At 35.0% G+C, this 23,716-nt stretch overlaps 1 long non-coding RNA gene across 1 annotated transcript; it reads right to left on the reverse strand.

The window, feature by feature from the left end:
* Positions 1-19,825: 19,825 nt before the first annotated feature.
* Positions 19,826-21,229, reverse strand: LOC147492018 (uncharacterized). The gene is made up of 3 exons (XR_015199332.1): positions 21,079-21,229; positions 20,904-20,965; positions 19,826-20,473 (listed from the first exon to the last, which is right to left on the reverse strand). It is a non-coding gene; the product is annotated as an uncharacterized LOC147492018 (long non-coding RNA).
* Positions 21,230-23,716: the final 2,487 nt, after the last annotated feature.

A 23,716-nucleotide genomic window follows, 5' to 3' on the forward strand; every position in this document is an offset into this window, starting at 1 on the left:
TAATTATGTCGCCCATTCGCTATCTTTTATCAATCAAATTAGGGATTGGATATTATTTGAGATTGAATTTATGGACAGACACTAAAAGCTTGTCCACGGGGTAGCATAAGCTGATTGGGCCACGTAATGATCACTAGCTATTGAAATAACAACTCAAAGCACATCACCAGTTTTCTTATTTGTTTTTTTTACATTTTTTTTTTTACAAAAATAAAATCTATCGTAAAAAGAAAAGGTATTTATTATGAGCACTTCTTGTGCTGCATAGATGTAACAAAAAAAAATTATTACAAGTATTGGTCCCTTTGGATCCAAAAAATAAATTTTGCCATATTACAACCCCTTAGTATGATTGGCCCAAAAAATCAATTCAAAACCCCAAACTTAAACGATTTAGCCATTTTATTATTGGCAAACCCCATTGTGTGTACCACACCGCTCTAACAAAAAAAAAACGATTATAAGTCACACCGTCCCAAAAAATCAAAAATAAATAAATATTGAGATTGTCCAAACGATGTCCCAAATCGTTTCGAAACCCCAAACTTAAAACGGCCCTTTAAAAACCGTTTATTGTGCAAACCCAACGATGTGGCCACACCGTTCGGACTGAGTCCCCAACGATATAGTCACACCGTTTGGACTAATTCTCAAACGGTGTAGCCACATCGTTGGAGATTCAGTCCAAACGGTGTGGCCACATCGTTTGGACTAAGTCTCAAACGATTTGGCCACATCGTTTGAGACTTAGTCCAAATGGTGTGGCCACACCGTTTGAGATTTGAACTTTTAAAAAATATAAAGTTCTGTTTTTTTGTGTTTGAGACTTAGTCCAAACGGTGTGGCCAAGCCACATCGTTGGGGACTTAGTCCAAACGGTGTGACCATATCATTGGAGACTTAGTCCAAACGGTGTGGGTTTGGACCCACACCGTTTGGGATTTGAACTTTGAAAAAATATAAAGTTATATTTTTTGGCCTCTTGACCGATGTGGCCACACCATTTGAACTAAGTCTCAAACGATGTGGCCAAGCCGTTTGGACTGAGTCCCCAACGATGTGACCACACCGTTTGAGACTTAGTCCAAACGGTGTGGCCACATTGTTGGGGACTCAGTCCAAACAATGTGACCACATCGTTGGGTTTGCATAATGAATGACCTAGCCGGGTCGTTTAAGGTTGGGATTTTCGAATTCAATTTTTTGAGACCAATGACACACTTGTAATATTTGTTTTTTTAGATTTTTTAGGACCAATGACACATTTGTAATAATTGTTTTTTTTTGGAGTCTGCCCAACACATTATGGGTCCATCAGTAATAGGACCCAAAGAAAATTTAAAATAGTGTTCATCCTCGGTGGTATGACTGGTTAGTCCGGTAGCTTAAGTTCATGAAGTGGCCTAATCAGGACAGGATTTTAATGCATGTCCACAAATTCAATCTCATATTATTTCCTCCTAATATATTACCTCACCTGTAAAATAAATTTTGTAATTTGATGTAGAATGTACGTACTTAGATTCTAAGCAGTTAAAATCAGTTTTCAAAACTAATCGGTCGAGGAGCGATATGTGATTAATCGGTTAATCGGTGATTTAATTGGTTATATCGGATGTATATATTTGATGTTTTCAAAATATATATTAGTATAATCATACCAAATATTTCTAAACAGTGATATGAGATATAACAAAAAATATCAAATTTTCATAATCACATTTAACTAGCTCAATTTTGGAGTACTACAGATATGTCAAACACAAAAATTACGTTAAATATTTAAAGAAATAAGAAGATTGAGAAACGATAATATTTATTAGAGAGATAATACAATAATTTGTATATTTAACTTTTGTTAAGGAGGGAAAAATAAGTAAACTCTTAGCTTTGTGTATTGATTGGGTTCTATTATTATTAATACGGTTTAAGAATTTAATTCGTTAATTTTACATATTTTTTTGGATGGAAACCAATATTTTCAATAAATTTTTTTCTCGATTTAGCAAGAAATTGGTCATCTCGGCCGATTAATCGGTCAATTAAGTGATTAAATCGGTTCGGTGAGAAAAAGTAAAAAAATCGGTAAAAACTAATCGGTTTACGAGCTATACGCGATTAATCGGCCGATTAATCCGATATTGATAGCATAACTTAGATTGCCACATTACCAATTACAGTACATATAGCTCCATATTTTTTCGGATAATAAGTACCTAGCTCCATCACTTAACTGTAAACAAGATGTACATGCATGTACATTGCCAATTATACAGCCTATATATAAAAGCAGGCGCCTTTGTAGTACAGGTACATTTGCATCCCATACTTTTGTTTTTTTTTGGTAATTCCCAGTACTTTTGTTCTCTTTGTGTTGTGTACTTCTTAAAGCACACAGTGCTTATTGGTATCTAGGCTATGTACATCTATTTATGATATTTTTGCAAATGCTAAGAGGGAAAGGAGTCAAGGCGGGATGGCAATTCAAAGACTTGATTATGAAGAGTATGAATTTGTTTTATTCTGGTTTTGTAGACTCTGTAAACCCTGATTTTATTTTATGCTGGATTAAGAGAGCAGGTAATCAGAGAGCCCATAAACTGTGTAAATGGGCTCTTAGGTATGCTGGAATAGGCCCTCCACCTGAGTGGATCTATGATTATGTAAAACCTCTCGTATCAGTTTAATATATGGTTGGGTTATTATCGGAAAAAAAAATTATGATATTTTTCACTTAATTATTCCTTGGTATCATTAAACAGGCCTAGACAATGAACATGAAGATAACCACCTAAGGTAGGCCATTTGGTCTTCTCAAATTCTTAAATAAGAAAACACAAAATAAATTAATGCAAACTTAGTGATGTACCACCATCTTAGGGTCTATATCACTAGAATGTCTTGAATGAGAAATCCAATGATCTATCTCTATTAGTATAGTATACCATAATTAACATGGACCTTTAAATTAGACCAATCTTTTTTCTACCATGAAATGCCCTTAATAAAAAATTAAAATCAATTATTCAATGCCTTTAAGAATGACTACTTAGTCATTTTATAATTTACTACCATCTATACCCTCAAGATTATATAGTAATTTAAGGACGTATGTGTAAATTCAGGTCGGAAATCAACTATACGCCCCTATTCAATTGTTCACCACTTACCCATCATTGATTGCCCAAATAATTACCTTTTATAAAATTAAATTCAACAAACCAACCGTCTCTCTTCCACTTTACGGCTCCCTCTTTTGCAAACAGAAAATGCAATAATATCAGCCATCATTCTCTCTCTTCCAATTGAGTTCTCCCACAAATAATCGAACGTCTCAACCAAGCCTTCAATCAAGACAATTTAGGTAGGCCTTTTTGTTTCTTAACCTCATTTTTTCTGCTTTAGCTAAAGATTTGATCACACTGTTGGTATTTGAAGAGAGACGGTTTAGATTATTTCCTTTATAGTTCTTTGGTAATGGATATCTCCTCAGTGCGATTTTAGATTATTTGATTATTTGATTATTAGTTCCTTTATAGTTCTTTTAGATTATTTGAAGAGAGACGGTTTAAATTATCTCCTCAGTGCGATTTTCTATTCTAAAGGATGTAATGTTCTTTGAAAATTCCAGTTGTGCAACAGAACTTCAACTGGATGCACAGGAAATTCCATCGCACTGCTGGTGGCTACATGGTTTCTCCAAAGAAAGGTACGAAGCGAATATGAAAACATTAAAGTTACTGGATGAGGAAGAGGCTTGGAGGGTGGAGGAAGCAAAAACGATAACTTGGTCCGATGACAATCAGTACGATAATGATTTTGGAGGACGATGAGGAAGACAACAGGAAGATAGCATAATCGATTTCGAGTACTCGTGGCTAGGGGTGTGCACAGGTTGGTTTGGGTTGGGTTTGGGACTAAACCGATGACCGAATTGACCCTATAACCGAACCGACTTCAACCGACCAGTTCGGTTCAGTCGGTTCTGTCGTTTTCAGGGCTTTCAGGGGTGGAGGAGTGGGACATGTAGTAGGTATGGATGTATGGTTATTGTGAATTTGAGGAGGGAGGAGGGACTGAATGGGGACCGTGATCGGGGACGACAGAAATGACACTTTTCTGATGTTCCACCATGGTGTGGTGGTTCCTAGGTTTTTGCACTCTTTATGTTTTCACTTTCAGGCCTTCTTTGGCTACTGTACTCTGTTTGTTTTCTTCGTGCGTTTGCTTTTGTTTCTACCTTATTTTGACATGGGGGGATTGGATGTACTTATTTTGGGTTTGGTCTTTCTTAGCTAATGGTCTTGGTGTTGTTGTAATGTCTACAATTATACCAATTTACTATCTCTTACTTATCAACAAAAAGCTTTTGATTAATGTATCCAGTGTAAACGCCTTTATAAAAAACATATAAATTGTCCGTGGTATAAGAAGGATATTGCATAATTGGCATTGACATGACATGGTAAATTAGCAAATGATCTTGACTGTTTATGTGCTATGACAGCATGATGGGCATATATTCTTGATTGCCCTCAATTGCTTACGAACTTTAGAGTCGCATGTGTTTTTACTTACCCATATGATCACCCCTCAATTGGGTACAAACTGTCTAGATCATGTGTGTGTATGTGCAGACACATGCAAATATTTTCTGCTAAAATAAAGTGACCAGGAAACTGAAATCATCCAGGTTCATGTTAGTCCATGCTAATTTTGATCTCATTTTCCAGTTCCTAAAAATTATTGGTATCATCCTTTTTTTGCTTAAAGCTGATTAACGATTTTGCGAGAGAGTCAAAAGAAGATCCAAAGACCTCATTTCCGTCGAAAAAATTACATCATCACCCACCTGAATGCAGGTAGGTTGATATCATTTATCGTGTATTTAATAAATTATGTCTTTTAATTGATAAATTTTCTCAATTTTGGAATCTACAGGATACTCGGGAAGTTTAGAAAGAGTTGCTACAAAGCGGGTAACACTTAAATTATAATTGTGCATTCTTCCGCAAAATCTCTGCGATATAATTTAGGCTTTATAAGTCCTAAGCCTTTTATCCAATTGAACTTTAACCATCTTTGTCTCCTCTGCTTAGGTTCGCAGCTTTGAGAATCTGCTAGATGGCTACAACTCCTCCCCAACTTTTGATGTTCATCGAGACGAATGTTTGAAAGAGCTAGAAGTTCCTTTATTGATGGAAAATGATAAAAATGTCGAAAAGGCCGAAGTGTATACAAAAGAGCTTGAAGATGTAAGTAACCTATGGACTTTACACTGGTTATAATATGTTGCTAAGGGTCTAAAGACATCAAGTATTGAATAAATAAGTTTGGGAGAAACTTCCAAACTCATAGTTTACTTTTATTTTCTTTCCATTTTCCCTTTCTTCTTTAATTGCAAGTAAACTTTTTTAGCACTCAAACTTCCAGTTTTGAAGAACATTTAGGGTTTAACCTTTCTATTTATGTTTTGTTTCTGCTACAGGCTGCTTTGAAACTGCAACACAAACCCAAGCTGTTAGAAACGTAGAGGTTACATCCCTTCGGTTGGAAGCAGTGGTATTGAGAACTTCTGTCTCATGTGCCGCTTTTCATTTTATTGATCAATCATTTCAATAATCAGCTGCTTCTCAATTAGATTGACATAACTATTTTTGAGTTAGGCTGCTAGGGACGAGGCAACAACTTCTCTTGAGCAGCTCCATGAATCTGAATGTGAAATTAAAGCACTCCGAACCGTGTCACAGAGAATGATATTGACAAAGGAAGAGATGGTATGTATTCAAAGATCTGTTTAATGGAAAAATTACTCCAACCCTTGGGATATATGATCCTCAGGGGGCACAGTTATCTCGAGTTGACAAATTAGGAATAACTATCCCAAACTATTTATGCAAAGGCACTTTTCCTTTTGTCAGTGCTACATACATGTTTTATTCCGTAGTTATCTTTTTCTAACTTAATCAAAGAAAAAAGTCGAGATCTATGCTAATACCCAAGTTTGCTCAACCTTTTTCTTCACGCCAAAAAAAATTCTCTGTTGCCAGTGAAAATATATTAGTGTAATATTACCTTCAATATATTACCGTCAATATTAGTGTAATGGTTTTCAATATTTGTGTAGACAAGAATTAGTGTAATATATTACCTTCAATATTAGTGTAATGGTTTTCACAGCTGTTGTTAAGAAGCCCACCTGAGGCATACAAGAAATGGAGTAGACAAGAATACTGGGAAAGGTTTGTGCAGTCAAGAATATCAGATGAGTTTCAGGTATGAATTTAATTACTACAAGATTCTTATGGCATATATTTTCTTCAATTTAGGATGCAGCATAGCTATGTTTTGTACTTCCATATATTTTTATGTCCACATGAGCTGGACTAAAGAGGGGTGATAAGCTCTAATTCTTGCAATAATTATTGGTTAGTGAAATTCTTTGGTGATATATAGAAAAATTTCTTTGGTAGCTTATCAAGGTTAATAAGCTCATAAATTGTATTCACCATAATGTTTGAAGAGAACCCATCTATATAATCACACATACCACTTCATTCAGTTCCATCATCAATGAAGAATTTAACCACACACGAGCTTCGTTGGACATCTGATACAGTTTATGGCAATGGGTCATACTCGAATTCACTTTCTGGTGAGTTCGTAGAAATAACACTCGACGTACAAGATGACGACATTGTACTTCTTGAGCGTTGAACACTTGAACCAAAGAACTTCCACCAACCATGATGGTAATGGCACGATACACCCATGTCGTCAAAGACATCAACAATGAAGAGAACTTCATCAAGCAAACTTCTACACTTTTCGCAAAGAACTCAAAGCGAAGCTATCACAAAAGCCAAGCAGTTTTTTCAAGAACTTAAAGCTGAATTTCAAAGGAAGTTTTCAAGGAATCATAGTACTGCGTCGAAAGCACTTTCGAGATCTTCTTCTTCTTTAAATCATAACCAAAATGGTGATCACCGTTTTGACTCGGCTTTCGCTGCTAGATCTTTGAGACGACAACGAGCTGAGTTTAACAGGACTCGATCAGTCCTCAGAAAGCACTTAAGGGGTTGAGATTTATTAGTAGTAATGCAAGTTCAAGTCATGGTGCTAATGGTTGGAATGATGTTGAGAATAATTTTGATAAGCTTTCGAAAGATGAGTGTTTCTATACCGATCCGATTTCGCTCAGTGCATAGGTTGGTTTTTCATTTTTCATTTTTTGTTAATTTTTATTTTTCTTAAAAATATATATATTTTTTCCGTTAAATTTAAATAGTTAATTTATTTGTATGTTTATTTGTTGACATTTTTTTTTTGTTTGAAGGAATGAGAGATTCGAAAGAATTTGCATTGGAACTATTCGATGCACTAGGCCGGAGGAGGCGAATGAAGGTGGAAAAAATCAGCAAAGATGAACTATATGAGTTTTGGTCTCAAATTGCTGATCAGAGTTTCAATTCGCATCTTCAAATATTTTCCGACATGCATGTTTGTTTTTATTATTGATATATATATATATATATATATATATATATATATATATTTTTTTTTTTTTTTAAATTTTAGGTGAGACAACTCAAATTTTTTATAAAGAGGTCAACTCAATATTTTTGTTTTGTTGGAGCTAATTATAATACAATAAAAAACACACGGAAATTTTAAAAGAAACTATGATGTAGTTCTTTTGGGAAATTTTTTGTTTATGAGAATGCTAACTGACTAACTTTTTTTTTTCTTGGTCATAATTATATATTTCATGTAGGCATATGAATGTATTCCATGTGTTCATGGTATACATTCAAGTTTTGAGTCGAGGATATATTAGTGGTTCATGGTATATTCACAACAATCCAAGTTTTTTTTCTTAGTCATAATTATATATTTCATGTAGGCATATGAGTGTATGAAGAAATGCTTAGGGTCTTTTGTAGCAACTGGTGGTGTTACACTATAACATTTATGTAGTGGAGACAAGTAGTTCTGCTGATTTTTCCATTATTGTGATCGACTCTATGTTACCATACTTTTTATTAGAATGTTAGGTGCTATGGTCGTCATATACTATGTGAGTATTGTCTCGCTTATGCACCCTGTCAATACTATCATGCTTATGCGCGACTAGATGGAGACAATCCTGAATATATATATTTTGGACTTATGTTCTTGGAGCTAAATAGGCGTACATTGCATACGAGTTCATTGTCCCATCTCCTTTCTTTCAAGCTGTTGTTAGTTTTGCTCTCTCATAAACTGTACGTATTACACTAAATAATATGTTTTGCCCTCATGATTTTTTTTTGGGATAGCATTTGGCTGTGTGAGACTGTCCTCTATTTGGGATCGAGCTGATTTCTTTTCACCTTATTTATGAGGATAGGTTGCCTTGTAAGCAACTTCTTCAGAAGTAGAACAACTGATTTTGGGATTTTGACTTGGACGGAAACTTGACTTAGTAGGTTGGCTCTTGGATTATCTTTGTAGATGGTAGACACAGATCTGCTTCTCTTTTACATCCATAGAATTCAGTTGCTTACTTTCGATAATATGATTCTTTAATAAGCTACATTACAAAGTCATCTTTGGGGCTTTGTTGAATTACAAAATCAATCATCATAAGGATTGGCCGTCATGCGGAATAGGATTTCATTCCAAATGTCTTATAACATTTGTTTTTGCTAACGATTGGGTGCAATTATGTTTACTTATTACAATTCTTATTCACCTAAGTTCTGAATTTCGATTAATTGGATACCTTCACGAACTATAACTCCCCGGCCTTGGTATACAATGTAAGGATATCCTCTATTATTGTGATCCTCAATAACTACTTCTTTTAATGTTTGTTCTTAACAAGATACCCTAGCTATTGTTATCCTATTTGTATTACTTGCAGGTTAATTACTTGCCTTTCGAGGATTCTAATCTTATGAACCTGTACAAAAAAGTTAGCACTTTATGGACTTTAGAATATCATTTTCCTGTTTTATTTCCATTTCTGTTTAGGGTCCCTTCTGTTTAATAGTTGCTTCTTCTTGCCTCCAGATTTTGATGGCTGAGTTTACTTGCCCTCCTTGGCTCTCTTTTAATGCAATGAAACTGTTAAGCAGAATTTTGGATCCAAGCCCTATAACTGTAAGTACTTATGCCTACTTAGCTCCTAAAGCGATAGAAATTGGTATTGATCACATGGCTTGAGATATGTACGCATATCACATTAAATAAAAACTCCATCGGGAAAAAAATTCTACATGTGTGAGTACCATTACAAGATTTTGTCAACATGTTTATATGCGTGTGCAAGCAACGCCTGGACCATCAAGGATTTCTTATTTGGATGTTGAGTGCAAAGAATTTCATAAGAAAAAGAGGTTATAAGGATGAGCAAACTATGTACCTTTTGACGATAGTTTAGTAAGAATGCTAATGCCTTCAGTCATATAGGAAATTTCAATAGACTGAACCCTCATAATCATTTGGATAATGATGGTTTTAAAAGGATTTTTTATATGATGCCTAGGACACTAAAAATTTGTCCTCTGGGAGTTTCTGTGCCTGTAATCAGCTTCTTGCTTTGGCTCCAGCTTTTTCGCACATTCCCATCATATAAACTAAGGCTTGAGTAATAGGAACAGAGATATGATAGAGCGGACCTTTTTTTGGATAAGTAGAGATAGGGCAGAATGTTCTTGGCTACATTTTGGGAAAATTTCGGATGTTGTGCATGACTTGAAACAGTACAATTATTATTATGATTTTTACAATCTCCTATGAGACATTTAATAAATGTTTCTTCTTTTGTTTTAGCTTCTGCAAATGATTGATGGTGGGCGGCGCAGTTGACACGACGGGGATATCGATAGATATTTTGTTAAACAATTGAGGAAGCTATTTGTTTCTTTGAATCTTAAAGAAGGTGATGATGGGATCTTTTTATTGCCTACAAAATGTCGTCCTACTCTGGAAGTTGTTGGCCCCATGATGTCCTTTTGCATGAGAGGCTTAGGGACCGAAAGCTTCCTCGGTCACGGTTCAAATATTGAACCTATGAAAAACAACAGATGACGCTCATGGAAGTCCAGTTGTTGTTGAGGAAGACCTTGCTCCTAGAAGAAGGGTGATTGGTCCCGAAATGCCTTCTTTGGAGTTACTAGTCCTGCTTCTGAAAAATTAATGAAAACTACTGGTGAGCTAAGGGACGCTGAATTTGAGTTCGACAATGATTTATTTATTGGCCCCGCACCACATCTTTGTAGTTCTTTGAAGCATCATCAAATGAAATGAGGCGTTTTGAAGAGGTATTGAAATCTGACATTTATAAGTCGTCAAGAAATTTTTGTCATGTTCACCGGGTCGAAAGTTAGTAAAGTTCATATATTGAGACATCGTGGGGAGGAACATTCCCTCTTGCTACACACATATTTGTCATCACCCCAAAATATTGCAAACCGTAGTATGGTCATTTGCTTTTGATGATAATAATTCTCTTCCTACATCACTTTATGGTTATATGAACGATAAAGTCATGTTGACTTTCTTGTAAGTCCTTATCCCGCGGTGCACGTTTGATAGTAGCATATGAGTATTTAATACCTTCTTTGCTTTATTTGGTTGATCAGGTGACAAGAATTATGGAAGTCGAGACTGGAAGTCCATATGATTTGTTTGGAGCTGAGTGAATCGAAACATGTCTGCTGATAACATTAAGAAGAGGTAAGTCGACAAAGTCATTACATGTTCCTGGATCATACATACTGTAACGTGCGGCTTTGGATGCTTATATATTTTGAATATTTACATAGTGTATGTAGTTTTAATACGTGTTTGTTAAAGAATATATGTGTCCTCATTCCATAAGGACATCGACTCGTGAACTGATAAGGCAATAAAATTCGTCTTGTAAATTAAATGACGACACAAGTTATATCCTTGTAATATGTGTTCATGGTACTCATCATGTCAAACAAATATATTTTTGCAAAATTAGATACAATCAGAACATGCAGTAGATGTAAATAAGAACACATGAACAGAGTAGTAATGTGTGTACATAGTACACTCCATTTGAACTTTGAAGACATTTTGTCATTAGAGTACTGTGGCTTTGATGTGGAAGCACTCTCTCTCTCTCTCAAACCAATGATAGAAGTTTGTCGTGTGTGATCTGCATCTTTCTCATGATTGAATCTTAGGGGGACAAGTAGTCCCCAAAAGCATTTTATTATAATAACTGAGTTTTCCAACGAAAAGTTTCAAGGTATCGGCAATTTCATCTTGCTTTCAATGGTGATAATTAGTGTTTTTCCCTATCATTTTAATTTAGGTGTTAGTGAATGGGCTGCATGTTCTAACTTGATAGATAATATTGTGAATAGGGATGATATTCTTCTTGAAATGTTTTTCATGCTATCTTCGTCCTGTCTTGGAAGTCATCACTTATGGTCCATCCGGACAAGTGCTCTCATCCACAGGCCCATCAAGCATTTGTTAAGTTGAACGAGGGTTTTAAAGAATTGCATGATCCAGATAAGGTAATTATTCATAAATCGTAGCTGTTTGCTCAACCTTAGAGAAATTAGGCGTGATTTTGTTTTGGAGTTTTCCCTAGGAGAAGAATACCATACCTTAGGAAAATGCAATTTTAGAAATTGATGATACTGTTTAACCATGATCAGACGTCTTTTGTATATATCGTTTTTTCACCTCCCTTAACTGATCTTCATCAATAATCTTTGTGAATAATGTACAATAAAAAAAAAAACAATTATGGTATATTACTATATTTGGTGGTGCTTATTGGAGAAAGTTGGCGATAAATCCAACGCCTAAAATATTCATATTAGAATAGGAAATATCTAATTCAATGAATTATAAAAAGGCCATCCAATTATAATTCTAGATAACTATAACAATCTGAAATTTAATCTCTTTAAATGAGTACAGAAATATTTTCTAACTGAATTAAATTCATCCCAAAGATACTCGGTTAATATTGGAGTATCAATGGATTCAATGGGTTGTATTTTTGATGATTTCTTGCATATCTGTGAGTATGATGCATTCCATTTCATAATGCAGTTACTATACGAGAATCATTCCCTTCGACAATTGCCAACGCCCAATGCATGAACACTCATAAGAAGAACGTACTTCCATAGATTCCCCACCCGTCTCACTCTACCTGCGAGTAGTTGCTTACGAGTAGATGGTTACAACATATCAGCTATTATAGTGGAGGACAAGTCAGAGCGACCTACTTCTTTTTGTTATTGGTGTACTTTAATTCTTATAGTGATGTAATATCCTATGTAAACTGAGTATGCCGTTGTGTCGCATATGCCATTATAATTCCATTTTGGATGATTGATTAACAAACCAAATGACTCAACTCTTGCATGTCCCATTCTTCCAATTCAACACCTACGGTTGCATATTATCTATTTACCTAAGGTTTTGATACTGATTTCAGTGAATAAAGTTACATAGATGCTTTTGATGCACTAACCTTTTATCTTTGTCTTTTGCAACGTGCATTTGCTAGGATGAGAAGCTTAAAGTACATGTGATTTGGAGCTATACTTAAAAGTTTATTACTTACATATGTCTGGAAATCAAATAGGAATGGAGTTCCATTCAATTCAAATTTTAAATGGCTGCAAGTGTGTCTACTCAGGCATAATGTCAATTGTAAGTGCTCATCCAAATTATGTTTACACTATTGGATGAGTTTTGTTTGATATCGCGTGCATAGCACGTGCATCTTGCTAGTGTTCATAATGACCCAACGGTGACCTTAACACCAAATGCACACCCTTCAAATCAAGATCCAAATATATTTTCAATTGGTATGAAAGCCAAATGTAACTTGTAAAAGGCCACACAAAAGATATTAATAAGACTCATTTTCAATTGGCTTAATTGTTCTGTAAAGCTCTTGTTTTATCTTACTATGAATTGATGATAATGTAATGGATAAATTATACCCGAGATTAGAGCCCACTTGAATGGTAGTTAGCACTTAGCACGCGCATAATCTATCTCCCATTCTCCCTATTTTTTTTTTTTTTTTTTTTATCATTTTGAAATTTTAATCTAATACACGGTAGATTCTTTATATATACTAGCTTATGTGCAGTTGTGCACGCCCTATGGGCGTTAGATTGAATCAGTGCTACACCAGCAGTTCCTCCAAAACTTTGTCCCATAATTGACATCCGTAAGTGAAATATGTCCAAAATGAAAATTGACAACAAAAAAATTCGACATGCCCCCACATAAATCAAAATTCAACAAAAAAATTCTCACAAGTGACATGTACTCATTTAGTGCTAGAAATCATGAAACGTGAGGGATCACATAAAGAACATTGTGTATAATCGCACGAATATGTTTATAACTTTGTTAACTGCGCATTGTTCTAAGTAATTTATTCCTAAACAATGCAACTTTTTTTTCCCAGTTTATATATATATATATATATATATATATATATATATATATATATATATATATATATTTATTTATTTATTTTTATTTTTTTTTTTTTTATAATATGGTCGAACAATAAAGTCTTGGAAGTTGGTAACTGTAAACAATACAGAAGTGCATGGTCTATTCTACATCAATATTCTTTTGAAATTATATATGGTTTAAATTCAACATAGAAAACATTCAAACCTAATGAGTAGAGCCCCTGGAGGTTAAAGATCTCAAGACGCACATTAAAATCCAATAGTGCAAACATTGGAAAAGTTTCATTTAATTTGATGTTGCCCATCAATACACAATGTGATAAAACAATGTCATAGTTTGTCATAAAACTACAAATATATGTGCATATTGTAGTATTGGAACACCAAAATTTGTACACTCAAATTATTGACGACTGAAATAAATTGATTCAACATAGTTTATACCTGTACCATAGGTGAAAAGTGAAAACAACCAAGTAGTCAACTGGATGTCTCCTTCTTATGTATTAGTGAATAGGAAATAAGAAAGTGGAAAAGAATATGCGTCCATTTTAAACTAAGTTCAAAACTTACATGGTGATATACAACTTTCAATCTTCTTCCAAGATACAGTACGTAATTACACATTGCATAAACATGAGGTGAAAAATCACAAAAAGTTCCCATAAACTAAGCAAGTAAAAGAACGGATTTGAGTTCTGCAACTGCATGACACTACATAACCTGCAACACACAATGATTGGATTAAATGTGAGCACTTGATATTTGGAAATTCATCAAATATGTATATAATGAAATTGACGTATTGCTAAGTACAAATAAAATGAAGCAAACACCGAGGTTGCACTTGTTAGAAGGAACATCTCCCTGATTCAGTTTTGAGCACATAAACAATAACCCATCTCATATCCTAAGAATTATGCATATTACAAAATGATCAATAATAGTTTGCGCTGCATATATCAAACTATATATTCGTATTAGGCAGATCATGTCTCACCATATATCAAACTAAATTGTCTCAGTTCATAAGCCAGTCAGAATATTTCCCCTCGAATTATCTTGACAGAAGGGGGACACTGCTATACCCTGCCCTTAGTCCTTCCCATTGCGCGTGACTGCCATGAGGTTCAGCGTCATCTGAGATTTCCTGTCATCTTCCATGGTAACCTCCTTCGTATCGACAAAATTGATTTTGTAAGCCTGAACTACCAGACCTACATCATTTTTCTCTTTTGTTCCCTCATCAAGATACATTGACTTCTCAGCGTTGTCATCCTTCAACTCTTCCTCTTCCAACTGCTCTTCCGGAATGCGGCCAGGAAAGAATGGCGAGTCATGATCTCCATTGTTATTTTCCTCCTCTTTCGCTTCATTATCCTTAACTAATGATGCAGTTTCTTTTCCACTATTTGTTCGATTGACAAAATTTTCATGACATCCTTGCAACTCAACAATTCCTTTTTGACACAAATGTGACTGTCTCCAACGTTCTATCTCCCTCAATTTCATTAAAAAGACATATTCTGTTTTAAGATCTAACTTATTTTCAGGTCATGACTCAGTTTCAACAATCAAGTCTGTTGGCAATTGCTTCTGCTCATCGGACTCGACCTGTTCACTCTCAGAGTTTTCTGTACATGGAAGTTTGGTTTCGTTATCATGGTCCATTATCGACTCAGTTTCAGGTTCAGGTTCTAACTACCATCCTTCCATCTCACTGCTGCTACCACCCTCTCCCTGCACTTCATCACTTTTCTTCACCTCACTACTCTTGCACTTTTTCTCCCCATGTATAAGCTCAACCTCAATACATCTTGGAACAGTCTCACCACTCCTAGCTTTCTGAACGATGTATCCTCTCCCTCTCACTAACATACCCATTTCGAGGCGAAGTCATTATAACCCCTCTATCAAGTGACTCTCAATACCGGCCAGAAGTCTTTCTCCTATCAAATCCATCTACATCATAATCATATCTCTTCCTAGGAGATCTAGATGAACCCATTCACCAAAGAATCTCCTGGACGAAGAACTCTCTCTCTCTCTCTCTCTCTCTCTCTCAATCTTTACAACTCCCCCATTTTCACCAAATGAATCTAAATCATCACCATATGATCTCAACCTCTTCATTTCCACAACTTTATAACTAATTTACAACATAAAGTTACAACAACAGTAGCAAAAAACCTTGTATTTCTCAATAAAGATCAAATATCTGCTCTTACACAGTGTGTTGTGTTTTGCATACATTCATAACTACATTATTCATAAAAAATTAGTGTTTTAACTTTGTATAATCATTATTGGCTGCATCTCTTGAGCCAATAATACATTCTATAATCAACGATAGGCAACCAATACTAATGAGTCATATTTTAATATCTATATTCTACTGGTAAATATATATCTCAACGAAAACCCAAATTTCAAATCAAACCACTCAAATTAACAAATATACTTAAGACACATAATCAACCAATAAAGGTTAGGTGAATATATGTATTAGAGATATGAATGATCACATCGGCCTTTCTTTCTCTCTTCTTATAAAGATGATCACTCATCTTCTAGATGCCTACAGGGCTACAGGACAACACTTTTTACAATGAGAATCATATTATTTAGCATTACAAAATGGTTGTTACCCATTGGTGTTTTATTTGAGAAGAAAGGATGTAAGATGCTAGAATCTCTAAATGAATAAAGACAGTAAACAGTACCAACCTCAACTGAGTATATGTGTGTATGTCCAGCAGTGTCTTTCTCAACATAAGCTGTCCAACCCGTTTTCTTCGGTGGCAAATGTCCTAGTTAGCTTAGTATTTTCCCCAAATGCACGTGCTTTGCATGAAGATGACTAACAGAAAATATTGAAGAATATTTTGAAAATAATTTCAGTCTCAAGTTCTTTTAGATTTGGTTTATTGCAATTGTTTATTATTTTGTTTAGCACACCAAGTCGCATATATGAAATTGAATTTTCACTTGTATTTAATAAAAGACGTTTTTAATGAAGCAATACCTCAAAATTAGGATAGAACCTTAGTGGATTTGAACCACCATCTCTTGAGATGTTTTCTATTGAACTATCATCAAGTGTTCTTCCATTTGTTTATTAGGTGTGAACTTGATGGAAGCTAGGTAGTAGAATAAAAAACTAATAGGAAAAAATTTACATACTTCACACAGTTTACATTGTTTTGGTAAAAAGTTATGCTACACCATCCGTCTTAGTCGCTCTCTTGTACACTACACTTGAACCTTACAAAAGCTCAATAAGTTTTCAAAATGTAAATTAGAATAGGATGTTTGAAAAAACTCTTGGTAGCAGCCTGCTACTCCATTGGCCTTCAAAATATACCCTAGCAATCCTATAAAACGGTTGTCAGATGAAGTGCTACCAAGAATAGCAATAACTGGTTCCATCTTATTAGATGGCACTTGATAAAGGTGCCCATGTATATGCAGTCCAAAAGCTTTTCTTATTAGTTGGTGGATGACCTGTTTTACTGAGCCAAACAACTAAAAAGTAAGACATATTACAGAATAATCTTTTCTATCAGTTGTAACATCATATATAAGATTATATATATTCAAGAAAAGTCTATGAGTAGGAGAACCTTTAACCCTTTAAGTATTGCAAGTAAAGAGATCGCACCTTTCAATCTTATCAAGACCAAATCTTGAACTTCTAAGCTGTTTTGCGGTGCCTGCATTGTCTTGCTTCTCAAGTGACGTGGGATTGCTAGACCCCATATCAGTAAATCCCCTCAATGTCCTTCCTTGTCTCCGAACGCCATCTTTATGTCGAAGCTCTTCATGAGGCACCTTGATGGCAAAACCTGAGTTGCAACCGTTTCAACATTCTATCCACCTCTCTCATTAGACTTTTTAACCTTATCCTCAGACTTGATTTCAGCAGCGCCAGACTCCTCACTTTCTGATAACGTAGCTCGAGAAAATTGGACACCCTTTAATTTAACTTGCTTGAGAGCATCACCACTGGAGCGCCTTTGGAGTCCCAGTGCATTATCATTGCCCGGAACAGTTGATGTCGATATATGGAGGGCTCTCACAAAATGAAATAATTGCGAAAACATCAAGTTGACGGAAACTGAAAAACATGTAGCTTATATGACACCATTTGATCACACATTATCAAAACATAAACTACTTTGAACATATGAGACCAGTACAACTGATATCACAATACAAACTCGCCAGATACTGAAATACACTACTATCTTGAATGACTCTCTGTTAATGCAAACCATTAACAAAGTGATGTTCATATGCATAATAGATTACACTTAGTTTGTACCTATAAGTTTATTCACAGTACTAACCAAATTCATAAAAAGAGAGTAGTCTTAAATCTTAGCAAGCTAGGAGAACTGCAAAACGGATCATCGTGTAAAGTGTCATGTATAGAAATCATGTTTGATATATAATAAGAAGTTGCAAAAACTCGTGGCCAAAAGTAGGAGAAAGTAGGTTTTATATACGCCACACATGTATATGCCTCAGACATAGTAATAGTGAGTTTAGTAAGTGTTTGAAAGGTGATTACAGATTTGAAAAAGCTAAAGCTTCAATGTGTTAACGAATGAATATAAAAATCTAACCCGATGAGTTGTATCCAAGCTCCTTTTCTGATTTATCTTCACCTTTATATATATAACCTATAGAGGTAAACCCGGCCCATACAAACAAAGTGATAAATAAACTACTAAGAAAATGTATAGTATATGAATGTGGAAACAGGTAGTTTCTGTGTAGATGTAATAGACGTAGTCTTAATGATCCTAACATAATAACACTTAGATAGATAGAAATAGATAAATAGAACAGCATAGAAGTAAAAGAAATAACACGGCAAAAGAACATGTACTACATGGGTACCTGCAAAAGAATACACGCTTTGTTCATCATGTAAGCAGATGTTGCAAAAAGCACAATCCCAAAAAGCAGGAGTTAGGTAGTAGGCTCCTGCTTGTAATTCCAACAAAAGAGATACTGAGTAGAGATGAAACACGCAGCTATAAAATCTCCACACAATGTTATTGCACATTTGTAAAATGATTCAATACAACTTCATAGAATTCGAAGGACACATCCAATACATACCATGACACATAGGCTATAGGCTCTGGTCATATACACATAGGCTATATGAATGTAGGAGTCTGGCTATGCATTTAGAAAACATAGTAAATTGGTGACCAATTGTGATACTAATAAGGTGTTTACTTGAGAATGTATGTAACTATGTATAGTGAACTCCAAAAAAAAAATGTACAATCTCAAAACCAAATGATATTGGAACAGTTCACTTGCAGCAAGCATTGAAATATATGATATAATGCTCTGTCAGCTTATGTGCCAAGTAAACAATGCAAAGTCTCCATTGCATGTTCCTGCAATTAATATATTAAGTATAAGCAACCTTATATGTGAACAATTGCATTTCAATATTTAAAATAGGTATAATCCATTTACCGCAACAAGGAAGGAATGAAAATGGTATGAGCTACGAAACACTCATCAAGATATGTCTCAGAATAGTTTAACACCTTTAAAAAAAAACTCGAGCGTGCAAGTAGCTGCCTCCTTATGTAAGCATTTAGCAGCAATCAACTTAGAAATTCATAGTTGATGTCATTTTCACCATCAGTAATACTATGAATACCGTTGATATCATCTCTCAGCAATATGGAAGGAGTCGATACGTACGCGAGATTATCTGTTATACAAACACATAGAGCCAATAAGATGATTGCTAACTACAATTCAGTGGATTTCGTACACAATAAGAGAGATTCTAATGTCGCGTGGGAGTATGGTGTTAGTGGACCATTCTGGTATGCAAGTGGAGCTACCATTCAGGTCTTCCTAGAACCTTATCACATTACCATAATCGATATTTCAATTTTGGAAAATAAAACTTTTTTTTTGTTTATTCCAACCAGGTACTTCTGTTTGGTGTTATGGATATTGAGATTAAAAGGAAAGCTCCTCATGCCCATACTGTTTGTGAGATCATTCAAGCTAGGTAAAATAATATTTCATTGTGTCTACACAATTTTCATATTAGTATAACATTTCTGGAGCATGGTACTAATAAGCTATATACTACATTTAGATAAAAGTCTACTCTGTTCATATACATACACTGTTCACTATATTTTTATTGTTTTCCTATTCTGGATTGTTGAAAATGGCAATGATAACTCTATTATGTTGATACATTGATATATCAATCATTACTCAATTACCACTCAATCAAACACTAACATCAACTGTTAGCTCAACCTACATTTGAATACTATCAAAGACATCAAGACTATGTACTGAATATGCATGGTATCATTGTAAGGAATACTCAACGGCAACTTATATTCCAATCTCTGAGTATAGGTTCAGGGGAACCACACGTGCGAGTTCCCCCGAATACATTTGAAGTGGTGAAGGCCCTTTCCTTCACACATGGTAATAGACTAATAGCTGATCAAATCGATTCCATGATTATGAGTTCATACTTACTGATCTATGCTCTTCCTTATGGCAGTGCCTTTAATAGTAGATATGAAGATCAGATTACATCCACTAGGAAAATCGTAAGACCACATAAGAGTATGACTTTGTTACTTGTGAGTGTTAAATATATGTCAATAAGTCTGTAATGAAATGATATACCACATAATGAACTGTTTGGATAGAGAATTCATGCTTTAAAGCTGATCTTAGGAGGAGTAGTATATGATATTGTTGATACAAATATAAGCACGAATAACATTATTAGAATAAAGATGAAACAAAAACACTTACGATTGAATAAGAGGTTGTCAGAATAGTATTGATTGAGTAGTAAACCTAGAACTGAATCCATTCCTGACAGCGAAAAATATCCATATGCAAATGCTGCCAAATCTGCTGATAGTGTACAACTAATGATTGGATGAAGCACCTTCTTGCCATTTGATGGCAAACTGCATATCAAGATAGCAATATCAGTATCGTGAAAACTTAAGATCACCTCAAGCTTTTATGCTTAATGTTGATGGCTCACTTCAACAACACAAGGCTAGTTATGGAGGAATGATAAGAGACGACCAAGGTAATGTGGTTCTGATGTATGATGGAGGTTCAAAAAAGAGATCTATTATGTACCTAGAACTTATGGGAATAGAAGAAGGGATGAAAGCAGCAAAACTAGAAGGAGTAAAACAATTACATGTATAATAATAATATAAGATGTAGAGAAGTCATGAAATGTACGGTCTTACCGATGTTAAAACTAAAACTCGAATTACGTAGCATCAAACTCACGTTTAAAGGTATAATAAATATATATAATGAACTAATGGTAAGTGATGAGAGAAATAAAAGAAACAATTCGAATAAGGAGAGCTTATTTACCTGGTTGTGACCATGATTTGGTAAAACACCAATCAAATCGAATGATATTCTTTCTCTTCAATCTAAAAAGCAAATCACCAAAAAAAAATCTCAAAAAACAACAAATCATCAGAATTGGTCAATTGAGAGAGTTATTGTAAGAGTAAACAAAAAAGGAGTCCCTAATAGCACTGACCTTGAATAAGCAAGATATCTCTTTGACATTGCACTTTGAGTTCCTCATCCAGATTGATGCTAAATGTATATGTTCTTTTTTATTTTTTCAAAGAAGCCAAAATAGATGGAGAACACGAGTTGTAGATTTCCTTTCAGAGTAAACTTTGTTAGATAACCTACAGAAAGAACCAGGTAGCAGATCAATAAAGTGAGATTTTTGTATCAAGTCAAAAAAAAATCAGGAAAAGCCATTACATTGAAGTCATTAACATGCCTCTGGTAGGTTAGGTCTTAGGTCTTTTTGGGTTGTAATCCTTGTTGCATTATTGAAGCAATTAATTCATCTTTGACTTAGTAGTCCTTTTTGTCTCAAAACTCAAAAGCCTTTCTCTTCATGAGTTTCGTTTGGTTGTAAGATCATACTAACGTCTCATTTGAAAACTAACCAAAAACACGCAGACACATACAAAGTTACAAACACACTCACACACATCAAGAATTTGGTACATGGTCCAGCCATGCATCATGTATTTCCAGACTTCTTAAACTCATGACCTAATACTGAAAGAGATAATTCTTACAGACGAATTTTTTTTGGTAAATGATACCAGCGCAGACCACACTACCTCCAAACGACAGAGCCATGACAACTTTCAAAATTTTGAGGGGAGATTTGAGGGTTCATGTTAACTCTAAATGAACATTTTCCATTTAAAGTAACAATATACAATCCATTAAAATAAGGAAATCAGACCAAGCACTCCAAAATTTAAATTTTATTGCAAATGAAAAAAAAACTCACTATTCTGACCAATGCCCTTGATGGTACACGTGATATTAGGACACCACGATATCGTCGTTCGCGCTCTCACTCATTTCCCTGCTTTCAATTCTCTTCCCACCCTGCTTAAAGTCGGTATTCTCCTACTTGCTTTGCTTTCTTCAAAACTGGAAGAAATCAAGAGAAAAGGAAGACAACAAAGAGTTTATATTTTTTTATTAATAGAGGACGAAGAGGGAGAAGAGAAGCCAGAAATAAATACCTGATTGGGAGAGAGAAGAAGAGAAGAAGAAGAGAGACGGTTGGTTTTTTGAATTTAATTTCGGTATAAAAAGTAATTATTTGGCAATTAATGAAGGGTAAATCGCGAACAATTGAATAGGGGCATATAGTTGATTTCCGACTTGAATTTACACATATGTCCTTAAGTTACTATATAATCTTAAGGGTATAGATGGTAGTAAATTTTGAAATGACTAAGTAATCCTTCTTAAAGGCATTGAATAATTGATTTTAATATTTTATTAAGGGTATTTCATGGTAGAAAAAAGACTGATCCAATTTAAATGTCCATGTTAATTATGGTATACTCTACTAATTGAGATATATAGACTGAAATCTTACTTGGAAAAGACCACTTGCAAGTTGTAATGTAACCAAATTAAGGAATCTCGAACGCAGTGTTGGACCTCGGACCTGACCTAAGCTGATTGGTTGGAAAGTCATTCACGAATGACGAGGTAAAATGAGAGACCAAGCCGTTTGAGTCCGTTTAAAGTTTAAACCAACCACTGTTGATTTTTCTAACTAGCTTCCAAGAACTTCAGGTCTTTCATTCATGGGTGATAAATACAAATGTGCACATGGATAAGGGTGGAATTCGAGCTAATCGAGCCGAGCTTTAGTGTGTTCAGGCTCGGCTCGGAAATAAAAAGAGAGGCTCAGGCTTGGCTCGAGTTTAGTGGCGAGCTTTAAAATAGGCTTGAGCTCGGCTCAAATGATATATAGAAAGCTCGGCTCGAGCTCAATAAGCTTGTTTAACCAAACGAGCTTGGCTTGTTTAACAAGCTCAAGCTCGTTTGTTATATGAGCTTGTCAGGCTTGAAATCTGAATATGCAATACAAAATTAAATAACCCACATTCATAAATTATAAGTGATTGTCTGAAGCTTGCTAGGCTTGAAATCTGATTATGCAGTACAAAATAAAAAGACTCCCAACTAGGCAACCACTTACTGACTTATATTCATAACTGACTGACATACTACCATTACTGACTTACATTCATAACTGAACTGACTGACATACAAAGAATTATTCTTTTCTTGCGGTGTGAATGAAACCCTAAAAATGAAAGATGGGTTGCTAAACTATATAACTTGGGTCATGGGTATGGGTATTGGTTTAAACTTTAGTGGTTACTAGTTGGACTTGGACTATAAGCTATTGGTTGATCCACTGATCCGTAATCTACTATTCTATTATAGTGTATTTAAACGAGCTGGCTCGCGAGCTACTCAGGTTTGGCTCGGGCTTGGCTCGTTTATAGACGAGCCTTAATCTGAGCTCGAGCTTGGTTCATATAACTAAACAAGCGAGCTATAAATGAGCTGATCCCGAGCCGAGCCGAGCCGCTCGGCTCAAATTCCACCCTTACACATGGAACACTTTCTCTACCTCTAAATCTCTGATACACTTTTTAGCTTTCTGATCTGATTGTGGGGCCATCAACTCCTTAATTGGATTTTGGTCCAGTAGATTCTCAACAAACATTTTCCGGGGTTACCTGATCAGTTAGAAGTTAGAACGTGGAAGTCATGGGGTGATTTGCTGATAAGTTAGATACAGAAATGAATGTGCACTTAAAGCCCATGAA

Source organism: Coptis chinensis, chromosome 6 (assembly GCF_015680905.1).
Source record: "Coptis chinensis isolate HL-2020 chromosome 6, ASM1568090v1, whole genome shotgun sequence".
Classification (NCBI taxonomy): Eukaryota; Viridiplantae; Streptophyta; class Magnoliopsida; order Ranunculales; family Ranunculaceae; genus Coptis; species Coptis chinensis.